This window comes from Aphelocoma coerulescens, chromosome 1 (genome assembly GCF_041296385.1).
Source record: "Aphelocoma coerulescens isolate FSJ_1873_10779 chromosome 1, UR_Acoe_1.0, whole genome shotgun sequence".
Classification (NCBI taxonomy): Eukaryota; Metazoa; Chordata; class Aves; order Passeriformes; family Corvidae; genus Aphelocoma; species Aphelocoma coerulescens.
In genome coordinates this window covers 98,934,772-98,942,036 of record NC_091013.1, presented here as the reverse complement: position 1 = coordinate 98,942,036, position 7,265 = coordinate 98,934,772, and positions in this window count along the sequence as shown.

The window sequence follows — 7,265 nt, the reverse complement described above, 5'->3', positions numbered from 1 at the left end:
ACTTTCTTTCTTTCCCGTCCAGAGTCTTTGGTGTAAAAATGAAAGGGAGGAAAAAAGCTTCAGCTGAAAACTGCTATTTTGTTTATATCCAAGCTGCCTGCCTGCTGTCCACATATATTGCTATTTTATCCCAAAGGGGAGAATAAATCTTTGTGGTGAAAGCCCAAAATTTTTGGAGCTGGGCAAAGCCCTAAGTCCCTTGTCACAAAGATGGAGCTTGATAAAAGCCCTGCCACCTGGGGAAATCTCTCAAAGGCCCAGGCTCACATCACACCCTGATGGGCAACTGCAAGAGCCTGCTGAAGGAAAGGCTTGCTGAGATATGTTCCTCTTCCTCAAGGCTCAAGCTACAACAGAAGAGAGGACAGGAGAGGGTTTGTCATTCTCTTGGGTTCTGGTGCATGGAGTAGTTCCTGGCTTTCTCTTTGGCCCACTGGAATATGAAACAAAAGGCCAAGTAGCTTTTTAATGAAAAACACCTCATTAGTAACATGTCTGGAGCTTCCCAGAAACACAGTTTAGGAAGAATAATGTATCTGCATGGGGAAAAAATGCTTCTCTGACATTCAGGCCGTGTGGGGAATGTGTCCAGTTCATCCATGAGCATCCCAAAAGGACATAAGCATTTGATTAAGGGTCCCAGAACCTCAGCTGCTCAGCTGTAGGATTAGGTTAATAATACCAAGTACTTGGTTCTCTGTTTTTGAGGGCCCAGGGGTGTTTCTCAGTGTGCTTTTGTCCCATGCCTGGCACAATGGACCTGTGAGCACAGGTGAATAATTATAGAGAAACATTCTAGCAAAAGTAGGTTAGGGTGGAGTGGAAGAATTTATGATGGCTACAGAGCACTAGATAAACTTGCTCTATACAAGTATAAATACCTTTCAGACAAGACATCTCAGTCCTGCCAGGATGGGGGTTATGAATGCTGATACTTGCAGCTTGCATGCAAATATCTTTGCCTTATCCCTGAAAGAGCCAAGTTGCTGTCAGTGCTGTCAGAAATGTGGTCACTTGTGTCTTAGTTACTCCCCAAAGTGAGAAGGCATTTTTAAATGCCTCGTGATGTGTTGGTTTAGGCCAAAGCTCTTGTAGCCACGGGAAACCTTCCATGGCTTAGGCTGGGGCAGCACTGAAAATGTACACCTACGGCAAGATGGGTTTTGAAAAGTTTCTTAAAGAAATTCTTGTCTGTTCAGGCAACATTGTATCACTGGAACAGAAAAGTTCTGCAGTGGGGCATGAGCTTTGCTGAAGCTCGCAGCAGAACTAAGGCACAGATCTGCTGCCTGGTCAGCATGGCCCAAGCCAGGACCTGCTGTCAGTGTCCCTAACAACTTCTCTTTTCTCTTTTTCACTCACGTTCCTCTGCTGAGCTGGGTGGTTCTGGCTTCCCAGGCCCAGTTGAACTGAGACTCTCAAGTTTTTGTAGGTAGGTTTTTCTTTCAGATTTCTGCTTTGTGAGGTCACCAGCCTTTCAATGTTCTCAGCTCTTCAAGAGTTGTTCTCTGCATGATACCCATCTACTCTTAGTCTCCTAAGCAGCTGGATAGCCCCCATGATCCAAATACTTGAGAGAGAAGGTGGGATGTCCTAAAATATTTCTTCTTTCTTCAAAATATTGATTCTCTCATGGTTTTACCGTTTCATCTTAAGAAATATTTCTTATGAAAAGAGAAAAAATAAAGCTTACAATTTCTTGGGGAGTGAGTAGGGAGGAAAACCGCTTTTTCTGGCTTTCTTTAACCATGCTCTCTATTATTTGCCTATCTATTTATTTCTGAACTTCTTGTGCTTGGCCACACATGTCAAACACTACCAGACTAAAACACCTAATTGTCTGCACCCCTGTCTGTGTTGCACATCTCTTTCACCCTGATGTCTATATTTATGCCACGAGCAACTAACTGGTCCAGTCAAATATCACTTCCAGCTACAGAAGGCCGGTATGTTTTTGAAAGGGGGCTACTGGTTAGAATCACAGAATCAAGGTACTTGGAGTTGCTTGAGGACAGCACTGGAAACTTACTAACTGCCTTCCTATTGAAACCCCAGTGCAAAATATCCCTTATGTGCCCAGTGTGGTTGGGGCTGGGGGTGTGTGTGACATCCAACCCAGGCAAGAGTTGCTTAGCAACTGTGTCCTGCCCTCAGGCTGCCTGCAGCTGCCTGTGATGTTCTGCTTTGATGATGGAAATTCTTCCATCTTGTGTTCTCAGGGCTCTCTCTGTGTATCCCGCTGGGTGTATGTTGTGTGCATAGATTTTTCTATTGAGCTTGTCTGATCTTACCAGCTTAGGTGCCAAACTCACCTGCTCCTGCAGTCTGAATTCATCTTTGTTTATTAAGAGTAAGGGTTGTTTTTCTAACACCTGGTTTACACAAGAAACTTGTACCAGTTGAGTGCAAGTGATTTACAGGCTGGTTGTATAAACTGCTTCTTTTCCCTCTCTTGTGGAAACTTCTTTCCATGTGCTCTTGGGGTGACCTTGCCATTAGAGGGGCTGAGCAAGATAGTCTACACAAGACAAGGACTTTTCCCAAGTCAACTTAGAGGTAGCTAAAGTAATTTTAAAAGCTAATTTCAATAAGTCCCGCTAACAGGTGCTCAGTGTGAAGTGATCAATTTATTGCTGTGACACTTGATTCAGTAAACACATTTTACTTTGTGGCTGGTCCAAGGGCACAGAGCAAAGGATGGTCCTACAGTCAGCTGAGTCAGTGGAAGATACTGCAGTTGCTGACAGCTGCCCCCATGGTGCTGGTGATGCCATCCCTCAAAGAGTTGCCAGCTGAGCTGCTTCTTTCATTGCTCCTCTCTGTTTCTGTCTAAATGGGCAAATTTGTCCTAAAGAATGAAAGTAGCAAGTCTCAAAGTCGGTGGAGTGGACAAGGCAGTAACCTCTGGTGGAAGACAGTTCACAGCAGGCTCCTCTTTCTTTGACTTGCTTAGTGTAGCAGAAGGTCCCACCTGCAGTCTTAATCTTGTATTTGGGCAAGATGTTTGGTTACTCCTTGAGCTCCAGTCCCTGAAATGCTTTGGAGGATGGTATCGTATTCCTCTGGCATAAATAACCTGGGAGTCATTCAGAATGAAATGACTCTGTAAAGGTGCTGAGTCTGTGAACAGCCTCAGTTTAAAAAGCATCTCCCTTGTGAGCTACCTCTGCTGAGAGCTTTTTCGAGAGGTAGGTAGGAAGCAAAGGTGCTGAATATCAGAGCAGGAAAAGGAAATAGACAAGTCTAGATGTGTTTAGGTGAGGGCTTGTTTGCTTCCCGTGGTGTTTTTTCAAGATCACTGTCAGAGTCTCCACAGGAAGAATTTTTTCCCTGTTTCTGCTGTCTCTGGGGAACTGTTTGATAGGCACCATGGATTTGCTTGCAAGCACTTTAAATAATTTCCAGAGCTTTAAGTCCCAGAAGGGGGTCTAATTCCCAGCTGAAGCTGCTCAGTGGTTCAGGTCAGACCCCTGGAGATGGCCTATCTGATGAACAGGTTCACCCTACAGAGCAGGGGATGTCTCAAGTGCCTTAAAGGAGAGTGTTGTTATTTGTAAACACATGTTAAGGTATTTTGCCTGCATTATGTTATTACCATAATCATTACTTTTACTACCACTCTGCGGGTTTTGCCTAACAGTTGTCATTTATACACGTCGAGGCCACTTTGCTTCAAGAAATCATGAGATAAGATTAAAACAGAGATAGAGAGCGGACAGTACATCCAGCAGGCTTGTGGTAGTACCCACACCTGCTCTCATCCAGAATCATCAAACCCACCCCCTGGCTCTGTGCCCCTCTTCTAATGAGACTTTCCTCTAAAGAGATGGAAATTGCTGAGTTCACAGCACTTTTGAACTATGTCTCTTTTCCTTCCAGTAATTTAAAGTGTGTTTTCTTGTTTTATGTACGGTGTCTGATATAACTCCAGAATCCTTGTTCCCTTTGCCTTGAGTGGGAAAGGCAATGGTATAGATAAGAAAAGCAGTGTGCAAAGAGCTTTCACTGCAAGAAACTCAAGAGACTGGTGTACTAAGAAAGAAGAATTAGGAAGCTGGGTGAGAGAGAGGGGTATGTGGGAGGCTGGGAGGCATTCTGTTGCTTCTTCTGTTAATTTCCCAGCAGTACTTAAAATCTGTCTTTCCCTCACAGAGGAAGTGCCATCATAGAGAGAGGCCAAGTGCAGTCCTGCCCACACCAGGGAGGAGCTGTGTGTGGTACAGCTGTTTTTGCAGTGTCTCAGGGCAAACAGTCCAATACCAACAAAACCCAAGTTCTCTTGAAAATTCTAATTAGAAAATATCACTACTTCTAGGCCACACAAATGGGCAGTGGTCTTCAGTCCTGGCAATGCAAATGAGTGAAAGGAGGAAACACGGTGGGTGAAGCATGAAAGATGCAGAAGAAGAAGGGCAGAAAGGGCCTGGAGTTTAAAGAGAAGAAAGGAGGATATGTAAAGCAAGCAAGGTGGTTTATAGGGAGATGCAAATTCTTTTGTTGGACCAAATGATACAGATGGGAAAAAAATAGTGTAGATTTTTGGTACAACAGCTGAACACCCCATATAATCCCTGTTGGAGAACATAAAAGGTGGCTATGTTGACCTGCTGACCAGCTCTCTTCTGTCATCTCCCCTCTATGAACTCTTGGCTCTTTTCAGACTTTTCAGGCTTCTGTAATGTTGGCTATTGTTGACTATTAAGGGCTTAGAACAGGACATATTCCCATTTGCCACGTTATGCATAGGGAATGTCTTGCTGATGCTGTTGAGAATCCCTAGCTGTCAGGAACTGCTCTGTGCAGATCCAGGGTGATGAAAAAGGTGAAATGTACCCAGCTTTAGGGCAGGAAAAGAGGTAGGTCATTTTCTGGAGAGACTTAAGCCATTCCAATTCATTGGTTCATTGATAGTGAAGTCTCTTATGGGATAGGATTGTGCAACACCAGCAAACCTACTCCTTATCCACCCCCTTCTCCTCAGCTTTAAATACTTCCAGGTGCTAGGACAATGATACAGATTAAGCTATTAAGTTTGTCCAGACAGTGTAATCACACTGGGAACTGGAAAGCAAAGGGACCTGAAAGCCATGCAGCAGACGTGAAAAAAGTCTGGCATAATCATGAGTAAGTATCTTGGGCAGGGAGCTTGTTTTTATTCTTTGCAGCAGGCTCTGTGTTCACCACGACTACTCAGCTGTCTGAATGTGTATTTAAAGCAGTATTATAAATCTGTGGTGCTACATGTGCGTTTTTATTCCTATTACACTGTATACATATTTTATTATGTTTATCATTAATATTCAGCATGGGGTATTAGCAGAAGTCAGAAGCAGTCAGTTCTGCTATGGTTCCTCCAATAAGCTTTCAAAAGGGCTTTCCAAAAACTGAGACCTTTTCATTTCTGCCTTGCCTCATATGAGCTCCTTCCAAAACTCATGAGAATCTGTTGCATTTCCTCATCCCTCCCCATCCCATTAGCTTTAGATACAGTGAGGAGCAGATGCACGGCTTTCTGCCATAAACCCAGATTTTGCCTGGCTGGATGAAAAGTGACCAGGATTATAATTAGTGTCAGTTTGAGTCTTTTGGTTGCAAAAGTGGAAGCGGGTTCCCTCAGCCTTTTTCTTTTAATAATAATTAATTATTAATCACCTCAACAGAAGAGGGAGGAAAGGAAAATTACTGGTGCTGTGTGAAATAGACATGATGGGAAGTTGAGACTCTGGAGTCTGATTTGAGGAAATATTTGAGTCATTAATTATTGCATTTTAAATAGGCTGTGAACCCCACTGGAGAGCATATTTCTCTCCTTCCTTTGCCTGCCATGTCCAACCACATGTTGGAAATCTCTCTTTACACCCCTTTCTGACCTCAGCATTGCTCTGAAGCAGCTGGAAGCTACAAAGGCATTCTGGTTAATGAGACAAGCAAAAAGACTTCTATGTGTCCCTCAGTGCTTCAGAGAAGCCTGGATCATCCCACAGGTCACCACAGTAGAATTCCTCTGTGGCTGAGATGGCAGAGCTCCCCAGGGCCTTTGATTCTACATTGCCAAAGTAAAGGATAGGCCCAAAGGCAGAGTCTAGGAAGAGACATTCTAAATGAGAACCATTTGAAGAAAAGAGTTAAAAAATAATAGCAATTAAAAAACCCAAACAAACAAAACAACAACAAAAAACCCCAAACCAAAACCACCCCAAAGCCCACACACAAAATAACCTGAATCAACAACCCCCAACAAAGAACACACAGTGAATTTAAGGGGCCCACAAAGGTAGACAAAGTGCCTGCTTCTTTCTTGAAGTTTACACTTGACTGAGATTGTTGTGCTTGGTGTTGATACAAGATAGGTCTTGCTCAGGCGAAATCAGTCTCTCTCTTGTAATGGTCATATTGGTGCTTCAGTAGCAAGCTGTTCATTTCCTTTTTTTTTTTCTTTCTTGTAAGAGGAAACCCTTCTTTTTTCACCCTTATTTCCTCTGCCCTCCCCATGGTTCTCAGCACTACTGATCATGGAAGTTTTCCTTGGGTGTTGCCTCTCTCTTTCACCTCCTGGTGTGAATTGTGCCTCATCAGCTGCTGCTCTTTCACTGCTGAAACCTTCTTCCTCTTCTCTCTGCCTTTCAAACAAGTTCTGTCATTATCAGTGCTCCCTTTTTCACTGCCAGGGCTCACTGTAAGCCTGGTGGTGTCCCTCCTGCGTGGACCACACTCAAATCTCCCACCTCCTTTAGCCTACCCTTTAATCTCTTGTTTGTCTGCCTGTACTGTACCACATCTCTCCTTCACTCTTCTTTCTACTTCTGAAGCCTTCCTGAAGGGAACTGTCTGTACCTGGGTGAAATGCTTCCTCCTTTTGTGGAGGCAGCATGGACTGTTTTGCAGGATACTCATTACAGAACCCAAGGCACTGAGATTTTGCTTGCTTATGCTTCCTGGGAAAACGACTTGTTTCTCCATGTCTCTGTTTTTCAAGGGGTAAAATAAAGTAGGCAATGCTGATCTCCCCCTTTTTTTTTATTATTGGTATTTTGAGATCTGTGAGTGGAAACTGTCAGATGAGTAGCAATGGTCATTATGCTTCTTCTAGCACCAGCTTTTACAGAGTTCTCACATTTATATTAGTCACGATTTGCTTATTGATAGCTGTGTCAGGTTCATGCTCCAGCACCCCAGACACACACAGAAGCTGCTTTTGCCACAGCCACTCCTTTGTTAAAATCCATCATCATTGACTTGTTACACTCTGACCTATTCACAATTAT